The sequence below is a fragment of the Miscanthus floridulus genome, chromosome 11 (genome assembly GCF_019320115.1).
Source record: "Miscanthus floridulus cultivar M001 chromosome 11, ASM1932011v1, whole genome shotgun sequence".
Taxonomy (NCBI): domain Eukaryota; kingdom Viridiplantae; phylum Streptophyta; class Magnoliopsida; order Poales; family Poaceae; genus Miscanthus; species Miscanthus floridulus.
The window spans coordinates 56,979,727-56,995,833 of NC_089590.1; the positions used below are offsets into that span (position 1 = coordinate 56,979,727).

The 16,107-nt window shown below is 46.8% G+C and overlaps 1 pseudogene; it reads left to right on the plus strand.

Moving 5' to 3' along the window:
* The first annotated feature begins 439 nt into the window (after window positions 1-439).
* LOC136492003 (uncharacterized) lies at window positions 440-15,859 on the plus strand (annotated as a pseudogene).
* Window positions 15,860-16,107: the final 248 nt, after the last annotated feature.

Genomic DNA, 16,107 nt, shown 5'->3' on the forward strand with positions numbered 1-16,107 from the left:
GGTGGGCAGGCCTGATGGCTCAACGAGCCCGCTATGTCCTATCTGCCCCTCCGCTGTGTTTGGTGGGTTGCGGGTAGGCGCGAACGCAGAGGTGTCGTTGCTAGGAAGACGGATACATACAGATGCGTCTGTGGCTGTCGGTGATCATAGAGGAGCAGCTGGGGGTCGCGCGCGGTCGTGGCTGCCGCTGTCGGGACATGCACAGAGGCGCCTTGGAGGGCAGGCAAGGGCGGCGCGGAGGTACGACAATGGCCTATGGCCGCAACGATGGTGCTTCCACGCCATGTGCGAGAACGGGAGGTGCGAGGCCGATACGCAAATCGATCTGGTTCGTCATCTACAGTTCTTATGTCCCCAGATCAATTTGGTTCTTCATCTTGGGTTATTACAAATCAATTTGGTTCTTCATCTAGGGTTCAGCTATTATGGCTCCATCTAGATGCCCGACACCACGCTCCTATGCGTCGCCGTCAATGTCGTCTCTGTTGTCTAGTCCTTCAGCGCCGGCTCCGACGTGCGTGGCCCGCATGCCCCAGTGCGACTTTCCCCTTCTCGTCATCGCCCGACGCCCGCCCTAGGGGGCTGCTGATTCGTTTGTTGAATTGCTCCTCCGTAGATATTCGGGGGCATATTCCGGTGCTATGCAGTCATCTTCTCGCTCTTCGTCGCCGTCCTCGAGACCGAGTGGGGGTTCGTCATCCGCTTCTAGAAGGTTGGTTGGTTGCTCCGCTTTCTATCTCCGCCGTACAACCTACCCTTGGCTTGGTTTGGATTGTGAGAGGCCGTGAATTCCTTGTGATGTTGTTACCGACATGTGATTATTCAATTGGAGCCTGCTTGGTCGCTATCTGACTGATTGTGAAACTTTAGGTGATGTATACAATGCGGATTATTTACATATTTACCATCATTATGATGTGAGTGGTATAAAAAGTACCATGGTAGTGACTCATGTGTCACGTAATAATGGTAAATATGTAACGGGTAGACTGCAACTATTGTGTTTACCATTTATCAAAAAAAATTGTTGTGTTTACCAGGAAAGATATTTATAAGTTTATTAGGTACTGGTTTCTTCTGTTATGATGTTTTCATAATTGTCTTTTACTGTTTCAGTCCATAAATGCATTTTGGTCCTTAGGTTCTGCAAGTTAGTGAGGCTAGATTAGTATTTTCTTGATTTTACTACCTCGTTGATTTAGTGATGCCTTTAATTGTTATGCGATCAGATATTTGAATACTGGCCTGCACGGGGAATGCTCCAGATCTTGTATGTATTCTTTGTGACCATATGTTTCTATTTCCTCGAATTTTGTTTCCAAAACTCTGCAATCAATCTGTGTATATTCATTTGAATGCATAATTGAGTAAACCACTTATGCTTGGTGCTCATCCAGATATAGGAAGTGTTTGTTATCCTTTTTTGCAAATAATACAATAAAATATGAAAACAGACATAAGAGAAAGTTGCAGATGTGACAACGAGGCATTGATTTGTATTGTTCAGTATAATTGTTTTGTGAAATAAAACAATTATCTGCTTCCAATGTCAACCCAAAACTTGGTTTCTCCATAAATCTGGACCAAGATTTGATGAGCAACAATAATCTTCATACATTAGTTTGGTATGAAGGCCATAGTAGTGCTGCGTTAATGTTAGTTATGCGCAATTTCAACCTTCATACAGTAAATAATCTTCCTACATTAGTTTGGTATTAAGGCCATAATAGTGTTGTGTTAATGTTAGTTATGAGCAATTCCAACCTTCATACAGTATTTCAACATTCTCTTATGCCATATAATTGCTATATCAATCTCAGTTTCATGCAATTTTCTTCTTCTGTCGATGCATTGTTGTCCTCACTTGTTCAGACCTCTCCTATCTATATTAGCGTGCACTGTTGTGAGAATACTTTTCTGGTTAATTGAATGTAGCATATCATCTTAGCTTTGCCTGAACCCTGAAATGTATTTCCTTTTAATCTAGGTTTTTGAAAACATAACATAGTTTTCGACCTAGGTGATTACAAATGAACGAATAATGTTACATATGCACACTTGGTTCGATGTTTGAGCATACTGGGATGAAAATTTTGGCAATTCAGTGTCTGGACCATAAATTCAGAGTACTACTCTTGTTGTCCAGCTGGTGTTAACTAGATTAACCTCTTCACATTCACATTATGTGCACCAAGTACTTGTGTCAATTATATGCAACTGCACTATAACTGTTGAGATCATGAGCATTTTAGATTTTAAATTCCTTGCCTACAAACAGTGTCATGAATTCTGAGACTTGTTCTTGCACATGCTGAATTGTATCACATACCTATTCCTTTGTTGATCTCCATATTTTTGGTTCCTGGCAATGTTGCTGTCATGACGAAGGCATACCCAAGTATTGAAAGGAATGATCTGATTTTGCTCCAGGAGATTGCCAGCTACATGCTTCTTGCATGTGGAGCTGTCTATGTGATCTCGGTAAGAGAGAATTTTGGATGTTCATGTGTTGAAAGACTGTAACTGCACTAATAGTTTCAAAATTTTGGACACCACAATGTAAAATGGCTAAGCACTAAAGCTCTTAGGACATTGCTGCCTTTATAATTTTGAAATTTTCAGTCATTTTTGTTGGGGAAAAGTAGTACAGGTACTATAACACCCTCGGTGTTATATTGTAATGTTTTTGCTAAAACACTGCATTAGCCTCATGCTTGTTTGTACATGTGTGTGATTTGGAGTATAAGTCGATATACAGCATTTGAAACGTTCATCCGAAACGAGAAATAAATGTTAAGTTTCATGTCGCTTTATATTGTTTAGTATTCTAAACGGATTTTTATTGAATAAAAATGATGTAGATCGTGTATGTAAACTTTAATAAAATTTGTAGTATGTACTCAGTAGTCTACAATGAAACAGGTAGCTCGGAATTGGAATTCGACGCGAAACCGTGCACGTTACCTATGTCGAACTATGCTGGACTGGCCACGGTCACCTCTGTTGCCTCGGTTGCCTGCCACCGCATGCATGTGCACTACGCACGAGTCCTATCAGCTCTGCACTCGTCACTTCGGCGTCACGTCGCGCTCTGGTTCCTTGTCCGATGCTGTCCGCGGTGACGCAAGTCTGAGTTTCGTCGGCTTGCGTGTCGGCCGCGCGGACAGTCGCCGGGGCACGTCTCACTGTCTCCCATCGTCATGTGCACGCGTACCTTGCGTTAATGACCGTGGATGTGCCAATGCCACTGTCTCCGCTGTCACCATGACCGACGGGACCTCTCGTTTTCAATTCGCCATGACTGTAGCGCGTTAATGAAATTCGTCGCGTCCGCGGCTCTGCTAGACAGCCAGCTGCTCGATTGACATCACCTCGCCGATCGTAGCGTCTCACTATGCTTCAATTTTGGATTCGTCGCTCCGCTTGCTCCATAAGACCGAGGTGGCCTGCATAGACGACATGCCACACAACCATAGCTTGCCATTTTTCAATCCACTGCACTGCTAGCTTCTCCTCCAGCTGCTCATCGCACTGCCCACTTCATTCAAAGCTCCACCGCCGTTTTGCGTCTTCTTCGTGGCCGGCGGAACCTCGCCCGAGCAGAGCGAGCAGCGACCGGCGGTGCGTTACTGTTTATCTTAGCTTGCTGACGTCAGCATGACGTCGCCCCTACGTCACACGTGTTTGTGGCCGCTTTTCATGTAGGAAAATAAAGCCTTAATACGTTGAAATACGCCACTGGGGGCCGCTGCCGCTGGCTGGGCCACGCTGCTCGCGCCCACTGCCGCTACCGCTGGCTGGGCCGCGCTGCTCACGCCCGCTGCCGCTGCCGCGCGCCTGCTGCTAGGCCTGCTCGCGCTGGCGCTGCACCCCCGTCGTGGGCCAGCCTGCCACGCGCGCTCGGCCGCTGCCGCGCCCGCGTGCCTGCCCGCTCCCGCCTGCCCGCGTCGCCCGCGCGTCGCGCGTTGCTGGGCCACGCCCGCTGCTGGACCGCGCTGCCGCGCTTGGCCTGCGCCGCGTCCGCGCCCGCCTGCTGGGCTGCGTCGGACCGTGTGGGCCGCGAGTGAGGTTTCGTTTTCTTATTTCCAGCGAATTTGCTACTGCTTATTCAATTCAGTTTCAAGCTAAACTTCGATAATTAGTAGTAAATTGCATGGTTGTCCAAAAATAGTGAAACCAAGTTTGTTAGGTTCACAAAAATGCCATCTACCTGTTAGTACAGTTAGTTCACCATTAGCTGTTAGGATGGTAGGCTCATAAGATTAACATAGAAAGCTTAGCGATATATCGATCTTTAATTGTAGGATTTGTTGTGGTAAACCGACAATAGTTTTAGCTTCGAAATTGTTACGGTAGGGTCCTTAGACCTTTACATACTTGCTGTAAAATAGGTAGCCATAGAGCGAGTCGCTTAATGGCGTAGTTATTATCCTTGCTTTAGGGTATGTATCGTAAACTGGCATTAGGAGTTGGAATATCCGTAGTCACCGCAAGAATATATGACGCGTTCATACTTGTTAGTATTGCTGGTACGTAGCTTAGACTTTAGTGGGTAAACCTCACTTAGTAATTTAATAAGGGTACTTTTGCATTGAGAATTGCTGTTGCCATAGTGTTAATCATTGCATCGTCATTTCATGTAGATCACGAACAGGTAGACTTCGTACCCGTCGGTGAGCCGGAGTACGATGAGGTGATTGAGGAGTACGAGGAGGAGCTCTTCGCGCAGGAGGGAGCCCAGGAGCCTGTTGGTGCTGACTTTGCTGACCCGGCACCTGCCCAAGGCAAGCCCCGGTGCATAACCCCTACTTTTAAATTATCACTGACTATATTTATATGATATGCATTTACGTTACAGGCATTTTATGGAAACTACATGCATAGATATATCCACCATGAGTCCTACTAGTGCAGGTCGAGTAGCTGCTATGCTCAGGATGTCGGTAGCATGAGTAACTTGACGTTACTCGCAAATAGGTGATTACACTATGATATCATGATGAAATAATGGAAAGGAAAAATGGTGACCGGACAGGGATGTGGATTTGGTACTGGTGGGTGTGAGGGGTTGTGTCCTGCGGCCAACAGGGCATAGCCCGGTTACACTTTTTCCCTGTCTGTGTCGATTTAGGACCGGTCGTTGCATATGACTCTAGGCAAGTCACAGACTATTGTCCCGAGCACATACTTGGGTATGGGCGCAGGGAAGACTTGCTGCTCTCTTGTCGCAGATCCGGCTCTTTCCGGACCGACTGATGGGAAGAGGAGGTGGTGGAGGTCCTTGCACCGCACTGAGTCCGGGATTCAAAGGCGGGGGCTTGGAGTCCAAGTTTGGACGGGGACCTAGACACCCGGGATAGGAGAGTGGTGGGTTAGTCCTGCTTGTGCCTAGGGTACAAGCAGGGCGTGTGTCTTCGGGGCACCCAGCTGGGCACATTGATTCGCGAATCGCCGGGTTATCCGGTACGGCTTGTCTGTGGTTTAGCACCGTAGTAAGAACTAGAAGTGGAAAAGGAGAAGGAACAGTATCGATTGCTCAACTCTTGCTTGGAAAGTAGCACAGGTGCTTATATAGATTGACTAGATAAAAACTTAATACGGCTGATGATAATAATGTATCAATAAGGACTCACTATTAGTACTGCTTTTGGCTAAAAGAGAACCAGCAACCATAAAGCCTAGCATATTCCTTGGAGTCGGGAAAGTATTCCCACTGATCGGATAAGTCTTGTGAGTACATTGTGTACTCAGGGTTTATTTACCCCTGTTGCAGGTGATGCTTGAGGAGTTCCTTGTGTGGAGGATCCATCTGGTGGGCTCAGACGGAATCCTCGTTATCTTATCGCTAGATGTTATCTTTTAATATTCCGCTGTTTATCATTCCGCACTCTGTATTTGGTATTGTAATAATGTACTTTTAAGAAACTCTAATGTATGAGATGGACTTGTGTTGTAACTCGTTTTCATTATTGGATCCTTGGGATAAATGTGGATCTTTTGGGTTCTCCCTCGGGGTGTGCCCGATGGATACCACTCATTGTAGTTGCTTTCGGGGTGCTTAGTGTCTGGTGGAAGACGAGCGCCTCCGTAAGTATGCTATTTCAGGTGGTTCTGCCACAGTTGGTACCAGAGCCAATAATGGTCATGAGTTCCTCACTCTTTTACAAAACTAAAAGTTTGACCAACAAAAGTTTTGTGAAAAGTAGGATGCGATTAAGTTAAGTTATATAAGTATAAGCCCTAGCTATATGGTGTATCTAGGATAGCGGCACTGGTTTCATCTAATCAGTTTTCTGCAGGTACACTGACTTACGTTGCGTAAGAAATCGCTTAGTATACAGAAAGTGAGTGTGCGATGTGCCGAAAATGTTACGAACGTCGCTATATTCCGGCTTGAGTGAACGTATAGGTCGAAGCATGCATCATATAATAGCATCTTACTTGAACTAGGAATCCCCCTTCACGTATAATGAAAGTAGTAAATTGGTAGAACTAACTTAATGAATGCTTTAATAAATGTGCTGCCATTTCTTTAATCTCTGGATCCTGATCAGGAGGGTGTCCTAATGGTTGGTTCGTCTCTCTTACAGATGAATCTGAGGTCCGGACATGGGAGCACTAGTTCGGGAGCGGCCTACGAGGGCCATGGTGACAGTGCTCGGGCCTTTGAGCGTGACGACAAGGGAGCTCGGGAGGTTCCACCTTTGGTTCCTCATCCTTTCCCGCCGCCGCCACCGCCTCCACTGTTGTCCGCCGTGGAGGTCATGGTGGAGTTGTTGGCTGCTTGTCAGGAGTCAGCCACTGCTCATCAGGAGACAGCTCGTGCCATGGAGATTATGGCACAGGCCGTCGTGGGTCTCGCCCGTGGAGGCCCCGGGGGCAACGGTGGGAATGGGGGTGGTGCTCGCCATCCTGAGGGACAGTCCTCTTACCAGGACTTCCTCAAGACCCACCCACCCACGTTCATGCCGTCGGACGATCCTTTGGAGGCGGAGCACTAGCTTCACACACTGGAGCAGAAGTTTCGGCTGCTTGGAGTGGCCAACGAGCAGAAGGTGCACTTTGCATCCCAGCAGCTTTTAGGGTCCACAGGTGCCTGGTGGGAGACTTTCCAGGCCGTGGAGCTGCCGGATCATACGGCAATGTGGCAGGAGTTCTCCACCGCCTTCCGTGAGTTCTTCATACCTGCTGGCGTTATCCACTAGAAGGTGACCGAGTTCATGGAGTTGCGTCAGGAGAGCAGGACGGTAATGGAGTATGTGAATAAGTTCAACCACTTGGCTTAGTATGCTGGTAGTCAGGTGGACATGGATGACAAGAAGAAGGATCGCTTCTTTCGCGATCTCACTCCTGCTCTTCAGGAGAAACTGTACCTGGGGAACTATCAGACCTTTGGGGCTCTGATGAACGCCGCCATTGCTCTTGAGGGTTTTCAGCGGGCATCTCAGGCGGATTGGAAGTGGAAGTGGGTGGCAGCTGGATCCTCCAGCCACCCTCATACTCAGAAGGTGCAAATTGTTAGGCGGGGGCCCTATCAGCCATCCGGCGGGCCTCTGTTCCGGTCACCCCAGCAGACCTCACAGACTTCCGCTACTCAGTACAAGGCACCTCAGCAGCAGGTGCAGCCCCAGCAGACTCAGGGACAACAGGTCCCACCTCGTCAGGGATTCGGGAACAAGCCTGGTGCTTGTTTCAAGTGTGGCAAGGATGGCCACTATGCTACGGAGTGTCCTCAGCAACATACAGCTCAGTCGTCTCAACCATCTGCAAATTCTAGGCTGATTAAGAGGACTTTCATCAAGAGGAAGGTGCCCAGTAGATCTGGTCAGGTGCACTTCACGGATGCTCAGCAGGTTGTGCATCAGGAAACAGTTATGGCTGGTATGTTTACCATCGAATCCCATCCAGCTTTGGTGTTGTTTGATTCTGGTGCATCGCATTCCTTTATGAGCATGGGGTTTATAGAGCGGCACAACTTATCACTTGTGGCTATACCGTATGCCTATAAGATCCGTACTGCGGGTTCTCAGATGTTCATCAATACCCGCACGGATATAGTAAGTTTGGTATTAGCCACCCACACTTACCGTCTACAGTTCATGATAATGCCTGGGCAAGGCATTGATGTTATTCTTGGAATGAACTGGTTGCGGGTGTATGGGGTAGTATTGGATATGAAGAGAAGAAGTGTAGAGTTATGGCTTCCGTCTTCTGAGGATAGGATGTCTCTCATCATACCCTCAGAACCGGTCTTACCTGTTGTTGCCCATGCTGAAGTCGTTCCTGATCTTACCTCCATTCCAGTAGTATGTGAGTTCCCAGATGTTTTCCCTGAAGATCTTCCTAGATTGCCACCGGACCGTGAGGTAGAATTCTCCATTGAGCTTGAGCCTGGTACTGCTCCTATCTCTAGGTGTCTGTACCGCATGGCTCCGAGAGAACTGGTAGAAATGAAGAAACAACTGGAGGAGTTGATGGACAAGGGTTTCATCCGCCCAAGTTCTTCACCTTGGGGTTGCCCTGCAATTTTCATGAAGAAGAAGGATGGTACTCTGCGGATGTGTGTGGATTACCGCCCTCTTAATGCGGTAATAGTTAAGAACAAGTATCCCTTGCCCCGCATAGATACTTTGTTTGATCAGTTAGCTGGTGCCATGGTGTTCTCGAAGATAGATCTCCGATCGGGCTACCATCAGATCAAGATCAGGCCACAGAATATACCAAGGACAGCTTTCTCTACTAGGTATGGGCTGTATGAGTACCTAGTGATGTCTTTCGGTCTCACCAATGCCCCAGCTTTCTTCATGTACCTGATGAACTCAGTTTTCATGCCGGAGCTAGATAAGTTTGTGGTAGTTTTCATTGATGACATCTTAATCTATTCCAAGAATGAGGAAGAGCATGCCCATCACCTCCGGATAATACTGACTCAGCTAAGGGAGCACCAGCTGTATGCTAAATTCAGCAAGTGCGAGTTTTGGCTTGATCGAGTGCAGTTTTTGGGACATGTGTTGACACCTAAAGGCGTTTCTGTAGATCCCAGCAAGGTGCAAGATGTATTAGATTAGAAGTCTCCTAGGTCTATACACCAGATCCGTCAGTTCATTGGGCTAGCTGGATACTATCGACGTTTCATCCCTGATTTCTCCAAGATAGCCCAGCCCATGACTAAGCTGCTCTAGAAAGAAGCTAAGTTTGTTTCGAGTCCAGCTTGTGAAGAAGCTTTTCAGTCCCTGAAGACTTTTCTGACCACTGCTCCTATATTGGCTCAACCTGATATTGAGAGGCCCTTTGATGTTTACTGTGATGCCTTGAAGATGGGTTTGGGGTGTGTGCTTATGCAAGAGGGGCGTGTGATAGCTTATGCTTCGCGCCAACTGAAGAAGCACGAGGTGAACTACCCTACCCATGATTTAGAGCTAGCTGCTGTAGTTCACTCTCTGAAGATTTGGAGGCATTATTTGTTGGGCAACAAAGTGCATATCTTCACTGACCACAAGAGCCTTAAGTATATTTTCACTCAGTCTGAGTTGAACATGAGGCAAAGGAGATGGTTAGAGTTGATCAAGGACTATAATTTGGAAGTCCACTACCATCCAGGAAAAGCCAATGTGGTAGCTGATGCCTTAAGTCGTAAGTTGCATCAGGTTGAGGAAATACCCTTGTCACTTCACCACACAGAGGTGCTAGCTCATATTGCATTGATATCAGAATTGCTGGAGCAAATTATTCGGGAGCAGAAGGAAGACCCCGAAGAGATTCCTCACATCAAGAAGTTGCTAGCTGAAGGACGTGGACCTCATTTTAGCATTGATGAGATGGGAGTCATGAGATACAAGAATAGACTAGTGGTTCCATCTAATGAGGAGCTGAAAAGGAAGATTCTAAAAGAAGTCCATCATTCCAAGCTATCTATCCACCCTGGTAGCAACAAGATGTACCATGATCTACGTCAACTGTACTGGTGGTCTTACATGAAGCAAGATATCACCCAGTTCGTTGCAGAGTGTGACACTTGTGGTAGAATCAAGGCAGATCATATGCATACTCCTGGATATCTGCAGCCCTTTCCCATTCCTGTTTGGAAATGGGAGGATATTTCCCTGGATTTCATTGTGGGTTTACCCCGCACCTCCTCTGGCTTTGATTCTATTTGGGTCATTGTGGACCGTCTCACCAAGTCTGCCCACTTCCTTCCGGTGGACACTAGATATAATGCAAAGAAGTATGCGGAGTTATACTTTGATCGGATTGTGACCCTACATGGAGTTCCTCTCACCGTCATCTCTGATAGAGGGTCAGTTTTTGTCTCTCGTTTCTGGGAGAAACTCCAGGAGTGTTTAGGTACTTGTCTTCTCAGAAGCTCGGCATACCACCCACAGACTGATGGTCAAACTGAAAGGGTGAACCAGGTGCTCGAGGATATGCTGCGGGCTTGTACCATCTCTTTTCCTGAGAAGTGGGATCATTGTTTAAAGCTGGCAGAATTTTCTTATAATAATAGTTATCAGGAGAGTATCCGCATGGCGCCATTTGAAGCTTTATATGGACAGAAGTGTAGGATGCCACTAAACTGGGTTGAAGTAGGAGACCATGGGTACTTCAGGCCTGATTTCATAAAGGAGGCTCAAGAGAAAGTAAATATAATTTGTGAACACTTGAAGTCAGCTCAGAGTCGACAGAAGGCTTACGCAGACAAGCGAAGAAGACCTTTGGAATTTGCAGCTGGAGATTTTGTGTATCTCAAGGTATCTCCTATGAGAGGGGTACATCGGTTTGGTGTCCATGGCAAGTTAGCCCCTCGGTATGTGGGTCCATACCAGGTGTTGCAGCAGTGTGGTCCCGTTGCTTATCATCTCCAACTCCCTGAAATTCTCTCGGCAGTTCACAATGTATTTCACGTCTCGCAACTGAAGAAATGCCTACGAGTTCCTGAAGAATCTGTGGAAATAGAAGGACTTCCGCTCCAACCTGATCTGTCTTATGTGGAGCATCCTATAAAAATCTTGGATGAGAAGGAGAGAGTGACCAGGAACAGGGTGATAAAGTTTTACAAGGTACAATGGCAAAACCATTCAGAGGATGAAGCCACCTGGGAGCAAGAGAACTACTTAACAAAGCATTACCCCCATCTCCTCTCTGGGTCGGATAGTTAGTGTTGCGCCAAATGTACTCCCTATCTCTTTCTCACACTAGGCACATAAAATCTCGGGTCGAGATTTTATTTTAGGGGGGTAGATTTGTAACACCCTCGGTGTTATATTGTAATGTTTTTGCTAAAACACTGCATTAGCCTCATGCTTGTTTGTACATGTGTGTGATTTGGAGTATAAGTCGATATACGGCATTTGAAACATTCATCCGAAACGAGAAATAAATGTTAAGTTTCATGTCGCTTTATATTGTTTAGTATTCTAAACGGATTTTTATTGAATAAAAATGATGTAGATCGTGTATGTAAACTTTAATAAAATTTGTAGTACGTACTCAGTAGTCTACAATGAAACAGGTAGCTCGGAATTAGAATTCGATGCGAAACCGTGCACGTTACCTATGTCGAACTATGCTGGACTGGCCGCGGTCACCACTGTTGCCTCGGTTGCCTACCACCGCACGCATGTGCACTACGCACGAGTCCTATCAGCTCTGCACTCGTCACTTCGGCGTCACGTCGCGCTCTGGTTCCTTGTCCGACGCTGTCCGCGGTGACACAGGTCCGAGTTTCGTCGGCTTGCGTGTCGGCCGTGCGGACAGTCGCCGGGGCACGTCTCACTGTCTCCCGTTGTCATGTGCACGCGTACCTTGCGTTAATGACCGTGGATGTGCCAACGCCACTATCTCCGCTGTCGCCATGACCGACGGGACCTCTCGTTTTCAATTCGCCATGACCGTAGCGCGTTAATGAAATTCGTCGCATCCACGGCTCCGCTAGACAGCTAGCTGCTCGATTGACATCACCTCGCCGATCGTAGCGTCTCACTGTGCTTCAATTTTGGATTCGTCGCTCCGCTTGCTCCATAAGACCGAGGTGGCCTGCATAGACGACATGCTGCACAACCATAGCTTGCCATTTTTCAATCCACTGCACTGCTAGCTTCTCCTCCAGCTGCTCATCGCACTGCCCACTTCATTCAAAGCTCCACCGCCATTTTGCGTCTTCTTCGTGGCCGGCGGAACCTCGCCCGAGCAGAGCGAGCAGCGACCGGCGGTGCGTTACTGTTTATCTTAGCTTGCTGACATCAGCATGACGTCACCCCTACGTCATACGTGTTTGTGGCCGCTTTTCATGTAGGAAAATAAAGCCGTAATACGTTGAAATACGCCACTGGGGGCCGCTACCGCTGGCTGGGCCGTGCTGCTCGCGCCCGCTGCCGCTGCCGCTGGCTGGGCCACGCTGCTCGCGCCCGCTGCCGCTGCCGCGTGCCTGCTCGCGCTGGCGCCGCGCCCCCGTCGTGGGCCGGCCTGCCGTGCATGCTCGGCCGCTGTCGCTGCTGCCGCCGCTACCGCGCCCGCGTGCCCGCCCGCTCGCGCCTGCCCGTGTCGCGCGCGCGTCTGCCGTTGCTGGGCCTCGCCCGCTGCTGGACTGCGTTGCCGCGCTGGGCCTGTGCCGCGTCCGCGCCCGCCGAGCTGGGCCGCGCCCGCCTGCTGGGCTGCGTCGGACCGTGTGGGCCGCGAGTTAGGTTTCATTTTCTTATTTCCAGCGAATTTGCTACTGCTTATTCAATTCAGTTTCAAGCTAAACTTCAATAATTAGTAGTAAATTGCATGGTTGTCCAAAAATAGTGAAACCAAGTTTGTTAGGTTCACAAAAATGCCATCTACCTGTTAGTACAGTTAGTTCACCATTAGCTATTAGGATGGTAGGCTCATAAGATTAACGTAGAAAGCTTAGCGGTATATCGATCTTTAATTGCAGGATTTGTTGTGGTAAACCGACAATAGTTTTAGCTTCGAAATTGTTACGGTAGGGTCCTTAGACCTTTACATACTTGCTGTAAAATAGGTAGCCATAGAGCGAGTCGCTTAATGGCTTAGTTATTATCCTTGCTTTAGGGTATGTATCGTAAACTGGCATTAGGATTTGGAATATGCGTAGTCACCGCAAGAATATATGACGCGTTCATACTTGTTAGTAGTGCTGGTACGTAGCTTAGACTTTAGTGGGTAAACCTCACTTAGTAATTTAATAAGGGTACTTTTACATTGAGAATTGTTGTTGCCATAGTGTTAATCATTGCATCGTCATTTCATGTAGATCACAAACAGGTAGACTTCGTACCCGTCGGTGAGCTGGAGTACGACAAGGTGATCAAGGAGTACGAGGAGGAGCTCTTCGCGCAGGAGGGAGCCTAGGAGCCTGTTGGTGCTGACTTTGCTGACCCAGCACCTGCCCAAGGCAAGCCCCGGTGCATAACCCCTACTTTTAAATTATCACTGACTATATTTATATGATATGCATTTACGTTACAGGCATTTTATGGAAACTACATGCATAGATATATCCACCATGAGTCCTACTAGTGCAGGTCGAGTAGCTGCTATGCTCAGGATGTCGGTAGCGTGAGTAACCTGACGTTACTCGCAAATAGGTGATTACACTATGATATCATGATGAAATAATGGAAAGGAAAAATGGTGATCGGATAGGGATGTGGATTTGGTACTGGTGGGTGTGAGGGGTTGTGTCCTGCGGCCAACAGGGCATAGCCCGGTTACACTTTTTCCCTGTCTGTGTCGATTAAGGACCGGTCGTTGCATATGACTCTAGGCAAGTCACAGACTATTGTCCCGAGCACATACTTGGGTATGGGCGCAGGGAAGACTTGCTGCTCTCTTGTCGTGGATCCAGCTCTTTCCGGACCGACTGATGGGAAGAGGAGGTGGTGGAGGTCCTTCCACCGCACTGAGTCCGGGATTCAAAGGCGGGGGCTTGGAGTCCAAGTTTGGATGGGGACCTAGACACCCGGGATAGGAGAGTGGTGGGTTAGTCCTGCTTGTGCCTAGGGTACAAGCGGGGTGTGTGTCTTCAGGGCACCCAGCTGGGCACATTGATTCGCGAATCGCCGGGTTATCCGGTATGGCTTGTCTGCGGTTTAGCACCGTAGTAAGAACTGGAAGTGGAAAAGTAGAAGGAACAGTATCGATTGCTCAACTCTTGCTTGGAAAGTAGCACAGGTGTTTATATAGATTGACTAGATAAAAACTTAATACGGCTGATGATAATAATGTATCAATAAGGACTCACTATTAGTACTGCTTTTGGCTAAAAGAGAACCAGCAACCATAAAGCCTAGCATATTCCTTGGAGTCGGGAAAGTATTCCCACTGATCGAATAAGTCTTGCGAGTACATTGTGTACTCAGGGTTTATTTACCCCTATTGCAGGTGATGCTTGAGGAGTTCCTTGTGTGGAGGATCCATCTGGTGGGCTCAGACGGAATCCTGTATTTGGTATTGTAATAATGTACTTTTAATATTCCGTTGTTTATCATTCCGCACTCTGTATTTGGTATTGTAATAATGTACTTTTAAGAAACTCTAATGTATGAGATGGACTTGTGTTGTAACTCGTTTTCATTATTGGATCCTTGGGATAAATGTGGATCTTTCGGGTTCTCCCTCGGGGTGTGCCCGACGAATACCGCTCGTTGTAGTTGCTTTCAGGGTGCTTAGTGTCTGGTGGAAGACGAGCGCCTCCGTAAGTATGCTATTTCGGGTGGTTCTGCCACAGGTACTACCCAACCTTCTTTCATAGGCTGCATAGCATTATGAACCAGTTGAATGCTTGTAGCACAGACTGCCAAATTTCATACAAACACTCCCCGAAATATTATCATGATTATTCATGAAGTCCCTACCAATTGTGTCTATCATAGGTTCATCATACCATAGTATGATCTTATAATGTGTGATGAAACAAATGGTCAACATTGGATTCTTTTATTGCATCTTAACAAATGTAGTTAACTGAAAAACTTTGAATATATGTAGGGGATATTGTGCATTGGTGTGCTAAAACGTTTAAGGCAGCAGAAAGTGACATCACGGGAGCAAGCAACCAAGGATCTATAGGTAAGTACTTGATTCTTTTAAATCTGACAGCACGGAATCCAGTGATTGGATATTTCTTTGTTTTGACCCATTGTCTTTCGGTCTATAAGACACCCTTTCTGTAGCTTATGCCCAAATTTACTTAGTGTGGCTTAGTTAGATCTTCAGTATTTCAGTTACTCCACTTTCAGTGTCTGTGTGATAAGATTATTCTTTTCCTGCAGTCCTGCTTGTTTTGCTTCCCATGGATAGTTTAGGAGAATCTAAAGCTGTAGCTGAAAACCAAGTGTAGCCCGTTAGAAATATAAAAACCTATTTTATATAAAGATGGTGCCCCCTTTTCCCCCTCAAAGTAGCTGATCACCTGTTTTGCGGTGTTTTACTAGAATACTATGTTATAATTATCCCAAGCCATATGATATCAAGTAAAATATGTGTTCACGAGAGAATTGCATCTGAGAATTTTCTAAAAGAATGTATACACAGCCCCAGCCTGCAAAAAGGAAAATGAGGCTATATAACACTATTCTTTGTTGATCATAGCCAGGCAACTGTCTATTGGATAGTGTATTGCCAAGATCGCTCCACTTAGTTTTGAAGTTAAGGGTACAGCCTAAATGGTACAAGCATAATTTTTGTTCTGTACACCATCACAGCTCATCTTTCCTCATTTCCTCATTCTGTATGGTGTTTCTTTTTTTCTTTTTTTTATGCCTGAATACTTATCTTTATGGTGTTTCAGGAGCCGGAGCAACGGAGAGAAGAACTTGAGGCGTTGTTACTTGCTGAGCGGTGGGAGTTGGTCTGAACTCTGAAGGCTGACCATAGTGATGTAAAAGTTTCTCTTCCAATGTAGATAAATGTTTTTTTCTCCTGATGATAGCATACTGCTTGGTCTCGGCCATAAGTCATTCATCAAAAGTCACATCGTTGAAGCATATCTTCTTTAGTTCCTCTGTAAGTACGGATCATTTCTTATGTTTGTACCGAAACATATTCAAAACTTATTATCTCTATTCTATATTGCAGTTGCATGTGCCTCATATTTGACACTTT